At 40.3% G+C, this 12,551-nt stretch overlaps 1 long non-coding RNA gene across 2 annotated transcripts in view; it reads right to left on the bottom strand.

Moving 5' to 3' along the window:
* Window positions 1-258: 258 nt before the first annotated feature.
* The window catches only part of LOC121636507, a 28,314-nt gene continuing 16,021 nt past the window's right edge, over window positions 259-12,551 (bottom strand). For both annotated transcript variants that reach the window (XR_006009734.1, XR_006009735.1), the window contains 2 exons: window positions 11,882-12,008; window positions 259-501 (listed from right to left, as the gene is read on the bottom strand). This is a non-coding gene — a long non-coding RNA (uncharacterized LOC121636507). The remainder of the gene's footprint in view (window positions 502-11,881; window positions 12,009-12,551) is intronic.

The raw sequence follows: 12,551 nt of genomic DNA on the forward strand, positions 1-12,551 counted from the left end.
GTGCCAGATGACTGCAAAGGAACTCTGTAAAGACCACCTCCAGTGCCAGATTGCAAAGGGGAACCTGGAGTACTTAAAATTGAAGATAGAGGTGAGAAATACATGAAGAAATGGGGCAAAATGAACAGCCTGGCAGTGAATGATGACATTACATAACGGAGCGTTTCTCTTTTCAGGCAATGAAAGATGCAATGGGAAGTTACCAGACAATGACTGAAAATGAAAAAAGAGAAATTGAAAATGGAGTTGCCTGTTTATTTCTTCCATTTAATGTGGTTTTGACAGATTTGATCACACACATGATGACCTTTCCTCAAATCATAATGCTGGCCTATATCATCATCATCGGGTACTGGCTCTTCATATGGTGGTGGCACCTCAGTGTGCAATATTGCACAAGCAACAATGATGTAACATGGCCTTTCAGGACGGACCCTCAGGCGATGCATACACTGGAATCTGTCTTTCCTCAGCCTCCCAGGAGATGACCATGAAATTCCTCTGTAATTGCACATATAACATCAAGTTAGATTAAACACATAGGTTTCTTAGCATTGGCTATAGTGTTTCATAGATTTATAACATACCTTGTTGGAATTTGGTGCTAATTGACATTCCCTGTATATTACTGCATCATGTACTGAACCTGGCCATCTCACCTCCATGTTTGTTGTTAGGTGTGAATAATCACATATCATCTGTCAGTTACTGCAATGAAATCACATCAGAAGGAGCACCTAACAAGGCATCCTGAAATAGATGTATGTCAGATGGGAAGACCGACCTGGAAACTTATGCTGTGGAAGCATTTCCTTCTGGTTGTTCACATAATCAGCCTCATTCCTAGGGACGCTTTAATAAGCACATGCATCCCATCAGTCACACTAATTATGTTAGGAAAACCTGTAAAATACGCTTGAGCGGATCGATCCAAATATCAGTAGCATCGATACCGAGGCTAGTACCAGTATCATTTGATAACACATGCCAGAGAGGTGACATTCCACGTCCCTAGAGCTAGCTTTTGCAGCCAAGGATCAGACCGCCAGGGTCCCCGCCTCTGGCAGCCGCCCAGCTCACACTGCACCCGACCCCTATGGCCCCTCCTGCAGGTGGTGATCCCACGGGAGGGGAGGCCCATGTCACCCTTTCGGGCTGAGCCCGACCGGGCCCCATGGGCAAAGGCCCGGCCACCAGGCACTCACCTCCATGCCCCACCTCCAGGCCTGGCTCCAGAGGGGGGCCCCGGGCACCCATGTTCGGGCAAGGGAAACCTTGGTCCTTCCTTTCATATCATCATAGGGCTGATTCGAGCCGCACTTTGTCTGGTCCCTCCCCTAAACACCTGTTTGCCATGGGTGACCCTACCAGGGGCATGAGCCTCTGACAACATAGCCGATTGTCAGGACGCACACACTCCTTCACCGCGATAAGGTGGCGGCTCAGGGAGGAGTGTTCACAGCATATGCTTCTGTATTAACTTAAATTAGCCATTTTGGGACAGAAACCCATGATTACAGTTTAATCTATGTTAAAATGGCCAGTTAAACCAGTAAACACACTTTTAGGAAATATATTTTATAATGAGTAGTATGGATCCCTTTTTGTGAACATGGGTGCATGGTTTATTTTCTTACTACTACTGATATATATTTTGATTGATTTAGTCGTACTTTTATGACCAGATGTTGGTAAAATGCACTGCCGGTGATGTAAGCTAGCTAGCCTCCACATGCTAAAAAGGCTTCCTGTCTGTTATAGCGTGCTGCATGTGAACCTATGAAAGTCAACAGTGTCGGACCAGCATATTTCTGTTTGTTCAGGTACATAATTTCTTTGTTATATATCTGTTATATAAATAGTAGGGCTGTCAAAAATATATATTTTTTTTAGCTTATCTTGCATCTCTCTGATCATCTCTGTGTTAGAGCAGCACAGCTGTTTCCTCCCTCTCTTCTCACATTGTTCAGTGAATCATAACGGCTATCGGTGATCAGCTTTTTTCTCTTGTTGAGTTTGTTTATGGTTCAGCTGAGGAGGAAACTAGCGGATCATGGTTAACATGTCACATATTTACCCAAAAGTTTTTTTTTTTTTTGGCAGGACCTTCTGTAACTCAGTAGATGGCTAGTGGTAGACAGGGTTCATACTTCAGCTATGCAAGGGCAGGTCTAGAAAAGTTCTGATGGGGGGCCAGGAAGGAGTACTGGCCAGGAAAAGGAGGGCACAAATTACACCTTTTTCTTTCTTTTTTGGGTCTAGATTTTATGGAATATTGAACTGATTATTACAACTAAAGTGATCACCTAATTTTAAAAAAATGAAGAAAAACTTGCAAAACAAACAGCCAATGAAATAGTTTATCAGCAGGTGTTTACTTTGGGTGATGCTGCTGTAGGACTTTTATCACTGCAGCACAAACACTCAAACTTCAATGATAAAAGGAAAAACCTGTTTGCCAGTCTGTCTGCCTGATGGCTTAAAAATGAATAAATGCAACTGTCAGAGGATGTTAAGGTACAAGGAGTGAACATAAAATGGGGAAAAAGTGGAAAACGGCCAAAGAAAAACTGTAAAAGACCTTCAGAAAGCAGGAGAACAAGACCACTTTCGAAGTAAGTCTGGCTGGTGGGAAGTGCTGGGATTAGTATGGTTTAATTTAAATTATGGCCGTAGTTATTTGGTGTCTGAGAACAATTATTAATATTCAATACACTTATTAATAAAAAATAGTAGTCATAGGGAGACCGCCAGTGGAAAGCAAAAGCTAATATCCAAACACAATGTATTAAAGTTTTAATATTTCTTTCTTGCTGGATTTGTTTGTGTGAGTTTCTGTCTTCGGGTCTTTTTCAGACTAACGTGGTGAAAATTTTTATGTACCTGCTTCTGTCAACTAAAGCGGGGCATACACATAAAGATTATTGTCTGTTTTGGTCACGTGTGGGAAGCCAATGACTAGTGAGTTGTAACTCTGTGGATTGTGACGTAAAACTGAATGTAGCCAATCAAAAGAGCGAGCTGACTGAGGCATGAGAAAGGACTATAAAGTCTGTGTTCACGCTGTCTCCCGTCTTTCTACCAAAGTCTTCTTTTAGGTCGGATGCCTGATTTGGGAATAGAGGTAGGTGCTGGCCCGCATTGGGTGGTTGTCCGGAGGAGACCTGGTCGTCTTGGGCAACCCACTCCACCCTCCTTGTGGAGTGGGTTGCTCTTGAGCTCCTGGGGCCCTGCGCTCTATTAATCTCTGGGGGGCCAACACCTGGCGGGGTCAGCGGCGGCTGTCCCTGACGCTGTGGCTGGGGCCTTCCTCTGCCATCCTCTGGGCGGATGCGTGGTCGCTCTGGTGGGGGGGCGGCTGGTCTCCTGGGTCCCAGGGCCCCCTGTAATGGCTCTGGTCTTTGTGGTGGCACGGTCGTATTTACACACTCACTGATCACTATTCATTCCTGTTGTTGACTAACCTGCATGCTGAGACAATCACTGTTGTGTTTTAGGTTTGATCACAAAAACTACAGTTTGGTTCATGTTTTTCTTTGTGTTGCTGATGTTTTTATTTATTTTTATATTTTGTTTCTTTTTCTACAACTTGTCTGTATTTTTTATAGGTGCTTCGGGTGATTGTCAATTTTGTTTTCTCAAAGATATTGCAGGTGTCTTTTTTTTTCTTGCAGGTGTAGCAGCTGAGTGTTGTCTGTTTTTCTTCTGCTAATATTGCAAATATATAATAGCCGATGTTACCTCATATCTAGTATATTTTTCTTTTTTCCTCTCTTTTATCTCTCATCTCTTCACTCTCATTTACCTTTTCCTTTTGTTACATATCCATAAAGCTCCTCCTAGCAAAGCAAAAAAAAAAAAAAAAAAACCCAACAGACCCAGTACCGCCATCATTCCCTCATCTTGTTTGTCCTCTTTTAGATCACATTTGGTAGCACAAGATTTCTGGCTCAGAGGACTGGATTCTGGATCGGCTTTGGGCCAGAATGGTTATGTGTGTGGTGTTTTGTGCTGAGGTTGGGAACTTTGGGAATCGCCTTGTTGTTGCAAAACTCCTTTTTTTCTGTCAAAGTGTGGTATATTTGCTGTTTTTCATAGATGCAACTGTAGAAATGTGAACAAATGACGCATCTTTGTGACAGACTACTAGTAAAAAAAGAGCCTGAAGTAGACTAAAGAAGAAATGCGGAAAAAAGCAAAGTGAGGTAAAGACGATAAGGACCTGTGAAGGAACAAGGAGGTGATGACAGCTGTCTTGCTATTGGCAACTTAAACCAGATGTGGAACAAAAATGGAAAGAGAAACTAAAAACAAATTAAACATCATAGGTACAAGAATGCCAAGACTGAACACAATAAATCCAGGATGAACACAGACCATGACAATGTTGTGTTTTATGTTTTTGAAAGGGGCTTTATTTAAAACCAGAAAAAGATTTGGATCCACTTTTACATTCATTTGAAACTGTTGTTCAGCATGCTGACTAATTCGGTCTGAGAATTTAAGCAGAAAAGTTTCAGCCTGACCCAAACCATGCTCATCCAGGTGGAGCGAGCATAATGACTGGAAACTGAAATGATATAATAAAACTGAGCCGACTGCACATTAATAATTGAAGTTTAGTATTTCAGGTATTAGCAATGGTAGTGAGTGGAAGATAATGAAGAAGGGCACAATCAGATAATGGGAGTACTTTGAGTGCCACACCAATATGGGGGCTGTTTGTGTGCATCTGCACTCAGGGAACGCCCGTTATTGACGTGACTAATGTCTGTTTTATAGACGACATCACATCAGCGTGTCAGTGCCTCCATTACAATCATGAAAGGCAATAAGAGCAACGAGGAAAGCTAAACACATTTTTATGAGGCTCATACATCTTCATAAAACACTCAGCGACAGCTATAAAAAGAGGAGAGGTAGGAAAGTAAATGACAATCGAGAAGCTTTTAAAGGTTTATTAAATGAAAATGGACTCCTCGCTGTGGAGCTGTACAGTAACTCCCATTAACACTGTGTTTGTAGGCGATCATCTTATGACTACTGTGATTCACCCATTAGGCTCCTGGATGTGTTGTATGGTATACAGTATGTTGGATGGCGGTTGAGGAAAATCCTGTCATGCTTTAGGAGGTCTCACATGCACACATTCATCCACACACCTGAGGATGTTTTTCAAATCTTAAAGCAAGTAGGTGAAAAAATAGTCTGTTTTGCTGTAGGAGGAGATCATCTGTGACATAATGTTGATGTGTTTTTTACTTTTACTAAAGCTGCTGACAAGAGGTAACAATGGCAGGTCTGTCTTTAATGATCTGTGAGTGGGCACAGGCATGCAGATGAAGCAGTAGCAATGCATTCTCTTCAGCGGTATGTGGGGTGAAATCACACTCAGTTTGTTTTTACATAAAATGTTCCTCTGCAGTGCATTTCACTCAACCAAAATATGAAGTAGAGCTTTTAAAGAAAAGAGCTATTAATAGCAATTCTCAAATTAAGAAGAATCATCTGGTTTTAAAATGTTTTCTGTCAATGTGAGAAAAAAAGAAAAAGAAAAAAAAAACACTGAAAAGGAGCATTTAAAGGCTGGTTTTAAGGGTTTTTCACTTAATAAGGGTCCTAAAATGAGTGTTATAACTTGTTTTCAGATCTTTTTCTTTTGTCTAAAGTCTAAATATTTTTTTTTTTCATATTTCAGGAAATCTTACCCAGTAAAATTATCTTACCTGTAGTATTATGTTACATAATGTTACTTGATTAGGCTGAATCTTCTTAAATTAAGTGTTTTTTTTTTTTGTTTTGCTTTTTTTTTTTTTTTTTTTTTTTTTTTTGCTTATATCAAATATCAAATTATAGCTCATTTATGCATTGCAGGGCACACTTCCGAGTGAATTAAGACCCCTCCTTTTCAATCGGACTGCACCAAGGTGTGAATGATTGTTTACACTGTTCCAAACAAACCTTATCATCAGTGAAAGTCATTACAACCTTACAATACAGTGTGTGTTTACAGGTCGTTGGTCCGAGTATTTCAGACACTGCTGATCTACTGGGATTTTCACACACAACCATCTCTAGGGTTTACAGAGAATGGTCTGAAAAAGAAAAAATATCCAGTGAGCAGCAGTTGTCTGGACCAGAATGTCTTGTTGATGTTAGAGGTCAGAGGAGAATGGACAGACTGGTTGGAGATGATAGAAAGACAACAGGAAGATAAATAACCACTGGTTCCTACGAAGATATGCAGAACAGCATCTCTGAACACACAACACGTCCAGCCTTGAAGCAGATGGGCTACAGCAGCAGAAGACCACACCAGGTGCCTCCTGTCAGCTAAGAACAGGAAACTGGTTTATAATTATAATGGCGGTTGTAGCTCAGGAGGACGAGCAGTCGTCTCCCAACCTGTCGATTACAGGCTTCCACTGACTACATGTTGAAGTGTCCTTGGGCAAGACACTTAACCCTACAATGCCTCCCGATGTGGCTATCGGTGTGTGTGTGTGTGTGTGTGTGTGTGTGTGTGAGTGAATGGGGCCCTTAGGATCAACATGGCATGGTTTAATTATGAATCCCATCTTCTGATGCCTACTTCCAGAAGGATAATTCACCATGTCACAATGACAATGAGTACTGGACTCCAACGGCCTCCACAGTCACCAGGTTTCAATCCAACAGAGCAGCTTTGGGATGTGGTGGAAGAGGAGATTTTCATCATGGATGTGCAGTAACTGTGTGATGCTGTCATGTCAATATGGAGCAAAATCTCTGAGGAATCTTTCCACACCTTGTTGAGTCTATAACACAAATAATTAAGGTGGTTCTGAAGGAAAAAGGGATCTGACCTGATAAACTGGTTGCAAAGTGTACAAACAAATGTAGAACTTGCTCCATCAAAACTGAAAAGAGTTATGTATCCATTGTATTCCATCACTTTCCTTTAATGGGAATTTTTAATGAACTGTGGATCCTTTTTTTTTTAGTTTTCCAGAGGAATCTTTGTACATTCCTGCTGAATGCAGGATTCCATTGATCAACACTAGTTCCTGTTTGATTCTCCTCTTTATGATGCTGCATTTTCTCTTCTGGATATCTGACATCATTCTAATGAAAAAACCACAGACCTGCTGGAAGAAGATATGTCTCTCCAAACCTCTAACATCCACTGCTGCATCAGTGTTACCCTCACACAGACAAAGTCCTGCATGCCATCACTGTTGGATTTAGTTGAACAAACCAGACCAGAACTGGTTGCCTCATCCACCTTTACAGACATGTAGAAGTCAGCTTTGTTGGTTTGTTTGTTGACTTGGAGGAGGATTTTCAGAGGAAGCATCCTGTGAATGTCACAAGGAACATACTGCAGCAAATTTGTAAAACCTAAAGGATCAATTTGATGCCAAGAAAAGCTGAATGTGAACATCATCCTCATCCCAAAGAGGCGGATATTTTGAAAGAAAGCTGCTTGTGTTTCTCTCTGTTGGACCCACTGGGAAAGATCCACGCCAAAAAGCAATTTTCTATCTGGTTCTTTTTGGCTAGGAACTGATGTTTTTTGTATTTCAGCCCAGAGTTTGTTTTTAAGCATAAAACATTATTAAATGGCTCTTCAGACTGTTAGCTGGCAGCCGCAGTGAAGAAGAAACAGTTTTAACGCCCACGTTTAAGCATCTCATTATTTTATTAAGCCAAAGTACATAATTCAACATGGAGGAGCGCTGCCTGTTGCTCTTTGTCCTTCCTTCCTCTTGTGACAGTTAAATTTACGTTTGGCTGCCACTCCTTCACCATTTATCTTCACTCGCAGACGTTTAGCTCCAGCTGTCATGAGCTGAAAATAAGAAGAAAGTGTAAAAGCTTCTGGTTGTGATGAGGAAGCAGCAGAAGGCGGCCGCATGCAGCGATCGCCGCCCTACAGCAGTATTTACAAAGGCTGCAGGGCTGTGACGCCGACATGCAAAGAAATAAAACGACAGATTTCATGTTGTTGTTGGGGGGGGGGCGATTACGGCCGAGTGACGGGAACAAAATGATGTGAATTACTTTTTAAAATCCTGAGAGCCATTAAGAGCAATTCAGACGTTTTCTCTCAGAGGACAGTTTGACCGAACAAAGCTGCTGATGGACAGCCTCCCTCAGCCTTCATCTCACTGGTACTCTCATATTTCCAACTTTTAAAATGTTCCTGTCATTTTAAAAAGGGATTGCAGCATGTCTTTCTGTTGCACAGCTGTCCTCACTTTCTTTTAAAGTCAACTCAAGTTTTTTTTTTTTATTGTCAACTCACTAGATGTAGAGTGCATGCAGGAGACTGAAGTGGCCGTTTTCTGAACCCCATGGTGCTGCCAGGTAACAGTTATGTTGTTCACAAGAGCTGAAGCTTCAGGAAGAACAGAAGTTTTGATCGACACGTTGTTTGGACAATCATATGCGAGGAAAAACTAGGATTGTACATCATGTAAAAGGAGGCAGGTGGAGCAGAAAACTGGAGAAATTAGTGAATCTAAAGGGTCAAATTTTTCAAATATTGACTTTTATTTTCTTTGTTTGTTGTAGTTCTGTGTTCAGTTCTTCATTTAAAGTTTTGTTTAACCTCTTTATCCCAAGACATATATTTTACTTACTGTAAATAAAACAACTGAAAAAGAAATCTATTTTTGGACATCTTTTCATAATCTTAATAAATAATAATAATAATAATAATAATAGAAAAATCATCATTTTTAAAGTGAATTTGCACTCAAGCAGCACATTATAACTTTCCAGCTTTAAAAAGATGCAATCCTGGCTTCTTCAGACGGCACACTGACATTGATTATGTACTTAGCTGTCGTTGTCCTGTCATTCAGTTCAACTGAATTCAGCTTTATTTATATAGTACCAGGACACTTTTCAGACAAAATCAACTCAAGCCAATTCATTGTGATCCAATACAAGCCAATTCATAAAAAGAAATTACAGCCTAGCTAAGAAAACCAACAGATCAAAGCTTCATCCTGCACAAGGAGACAGTGGAGAGAAAACCTCCCCTTTAACAGGAAGTTCCTCTAGCAGTACACAACCCAGGGAGGGTTGGGTTCTGGCTCATCTGCCTCAACCAGCTGGGGTGAGAGGTCAAGAAATAGGGTTCAACTGACACCATGACTTTTAGTCCGGTAGACCTGCTGAGAGAAGAAGTCCTTAGGCTGAGAAACCACACTTCATATTGTTTTTCCAGCCCAGAGCATCATGTTACAGCTAAGTTTTGCTTCATGCCACAACATCACACCTTAGCAAATGGATATCAACACACTTGCCCACCATGGACGATTCAACAAAGAAACCCTAAAGAACCTTTTTCTTTCTTTTTTTTTTACCCTTTTCACTTTACCATGTGAAATGTGTAAGAACCAGTTCTCATTTGCAAACATGAGCTGGTCAAGAAGCCCCAACAGAAAAGCGAAAAAGAGACAGAGGAAGTGATAAAACGAGACTTAACATAGGAATGACCTTTACTGACTGGAGAGATTTTAGAGAAGATATAGGATGAAGATGGATGCTGAATTATTAGGGGGCACGGAAGTGCAGAAAATCAAGGTTTTCGGGGGTCTTTATATATATATATATATATATCTTTTTTTTTCCAAAGTATCTGAACGGATGAGGCCTCGTTCTGATTAAAAATTATATTTCCACTGATTCATTTTAAGATTGATGTGTTTCTTTGGTTAAAACAAAAATGAAAAGTTAAATTTTCTTTCGTCCCTTTCCACACCCACCACTGTGATCTCTATAAATTGGTGGGCTGGCCCTCCCTTCACACCCGGCGACTCCATCATTGGTTTCTTTTTATTTACAAGTCAATCTTACACAAGACACCTTTCTATCCGTCATCTCTTCTCCACTTCGCTCACAGCACTCATCACACCAGGTCATCCGAATTTATTAAGCTCATTACTCCTAAAACTTCCACTGTTTTCGCTCGTAACGCCTTCCACTTTTCTGCTGCAAATGACTGGAACACACTGCAGAACACTCTTAAACTTCCATCTCTGATATCTGTTTCCTTGTTTAGACAGAGACTTCAACAGATTATTGTCGACACTTGTTCCTGCTGACGATGCTGACTCTCACTTATGCTTATCTTTTCACATAGATCTGTCCCATATACTGAGACCTACTCCCTTCCCCCTTTCATTTTTATATATTTGTATTTGCTCTGCGTTGTTAGGTATATTTTTTGTATTGTTGTATTGTGGTTCTTGTGTATGCACAGTTGTATGTTTGTATGTATGTACGTTATTTATTCCTGCTGGGGCCTCTTGGCCAGGTCATGTTTGCAAATGAGAACTGGTTCTCAAACATTTTTTTACCTGGTTAAATAAAGGTTAAATAAATAAATAAAAAACTGTAAAAAAATTTGTGTTTAAAGAAAGCTTGTGTCTTTAACATGAATGTTATAGATAAAAAAACAAAAATTGGCATTTATATTTGAAAGATGTCAAACACAGATCAGTTTTAGTTTTTGTTGGTGATGAAAATGGAGCGTTTTAGTGGAAGTAGTGAAGCATGAAAACAGACTGAGGCTTGAGGGAGGTGATGGGAGGTGTCTGCAGAGATCACCGGTTTGGTTTCATCTCTTCTTCATACACATCAGGTACATTTTTTTCACGTTAAAACACTGATCATTCTTCTTTCCTCCTTTTCTTCTAACCTTTTATTCCTGTTTCTGCCTACTGAAACCAGGATAATATCTGATCATTTAGAGGATGAGCTGTTGATTGAATGATGTACATTATAGTGTGAACATAACGAGAACCAGGCTGGTTTTACATCCATGTTTGGTGGATGAAATCCTGCAGAGGTACTAGGCTGCAGATGTGGCCTCATTAGCAGTAACAGTGCGACGCTGAGCAATTCCCCGTGGACTCCAGAAGGAAGGAAAGAGTAGGAGAGATGCAAAGAAGGAGTGTGGAAGAAGATGGTTTCATTCTCTGAAGCAGCTGCTCTATATAAGCAGAATAGAGACTTTATTTTAAATAGGAATTTTTTCTCAATTAACTCCTTAATTATCTGGACAATAAATACTCATAAAGCAAAAGGAGCATATCCACTTTGCATTGGAGCTTCTTGGGTCTGAACACAAACTGACTCCTTTCACAGCCTTCTTTATTCAGACAGCAGGATGCTGAATCAAAGCCCAAAGTTTCACCTTCATCATGAGCCAAGTGGGAGCTTCGGCTTGAAAAACCCTCTGTGCTGTGGAGCAGTGTGATGATAGCAAATGAGTTAGCAAACCAAACACAGCTGAGGACCGGTGCAGCTCTTTTCCAACATCAAACACCTGAAAGTAACTGGGCTGCATTACAGAAGTGAGAATCTGGTGCTGCACAAAATCCAAAAGCTTCATTTCCAGATCTGTGTTTGTATGTGAGTCAAAGAGAAGTTTGTTCATTCCCGTTCCTTGCTTTCTGCCTCATGTTTGTTTCCAGTGCTTTATATATAAAAAAAAAAAAAAAAAAAAAAACATTTACACATTTCATTGTTAAAAATGGGCTCTCATGAGTATGAGTGAGAGGTTTCTGCTGGAGGAAGTGTTTTCTGATTGGTTAAATTCCTGTAGGGGGCATATTGTATCGTGACGTCACAGGGGCTGAAATACCACATGCATGTACATGTTTGTCCAAGTAAAATTAGAGTGATTCACGTAATTTTTAACTTTACGTGCAAATATGGAAAAAACTTGTAGCTTGCAGTTGTGCCAATTGAGCAATTTTGTCACTGTATTTGGAGAGTTTTCAAACCTCTACATGGCTTCTTTAAAAAAAAATAGATATGAGTATATAAAGCATCTTTTCCTGGCATTTTTGGAGACTGATGTGAAAGTGTGCATCGTTCTCACTCTTCTCAATGATCAGCAGGTCCTGCCATAGGCTCCTCCCTCCTCCCAGAGCAGTTACAGGAGGCCTGGTCCTCATAATCTCTCTCAGCTGGAGTCAGAGCAGCAGATGTTCACCTCTGCTCTGCACCTGCAATGACAATGAGTTTTGTGTGTGGTTGCAAACAGGTGATTGACCGGCTGTTTGGATTTCCGCCTGTGATCGGCTGGCTGTGCCATTACCCGTCTGTGATCATCTGCTGTCCAACTGATCCACCGTTATTTAACCATACGGCAGACATCCACTAAGTGCAGCTGTGGCAGATTACAGCAGCCTGCCATTTAAGGGATTTTGTCTAGACTTGGATCTTTGGGTTTTGAGCTGTGTAAACTGTGCTGCTTGTGAAAAGCTTTAGTTTTGGTTGCATTTTGTAATTACAAGCTGTTTATGGGTGCTAATTGTGTTTCTTTGTATTTGGTTTTCTCTTGATTTGGATTTTCAAATAGTGTTTTTCTCTATTTTTATTTATTTATTTATTTGATTTGATTTTCTTTTGTTTGGTTGTTTTTCTTTTTTTTTTTTTTTTTGTCAGTTAATACATTTCTTCACTTTAATTATTTTTAGCCTTTAATATTGCCACCCTTTTTTTTCTGGCCAAGTTTTTGATATTTACTGTTATATCTGCTTGACTTG

Source organism: Melanotaenia boesemani, chromosome 3 (genome assembly GCF_017639745.1).
Source record: "Melanotaenia boesemani isolate fMelBoe1 chromosome 3, fMelBoe1.pri, whole genome shotgun sequence".
NCBI classification, from domain to species: Eukaryota; Metazoa; Chordata; class Actinopteri; order Atheriniformes; family Melanotaeniidae; genus Melanotaenia; species Melanotaenia boesemani.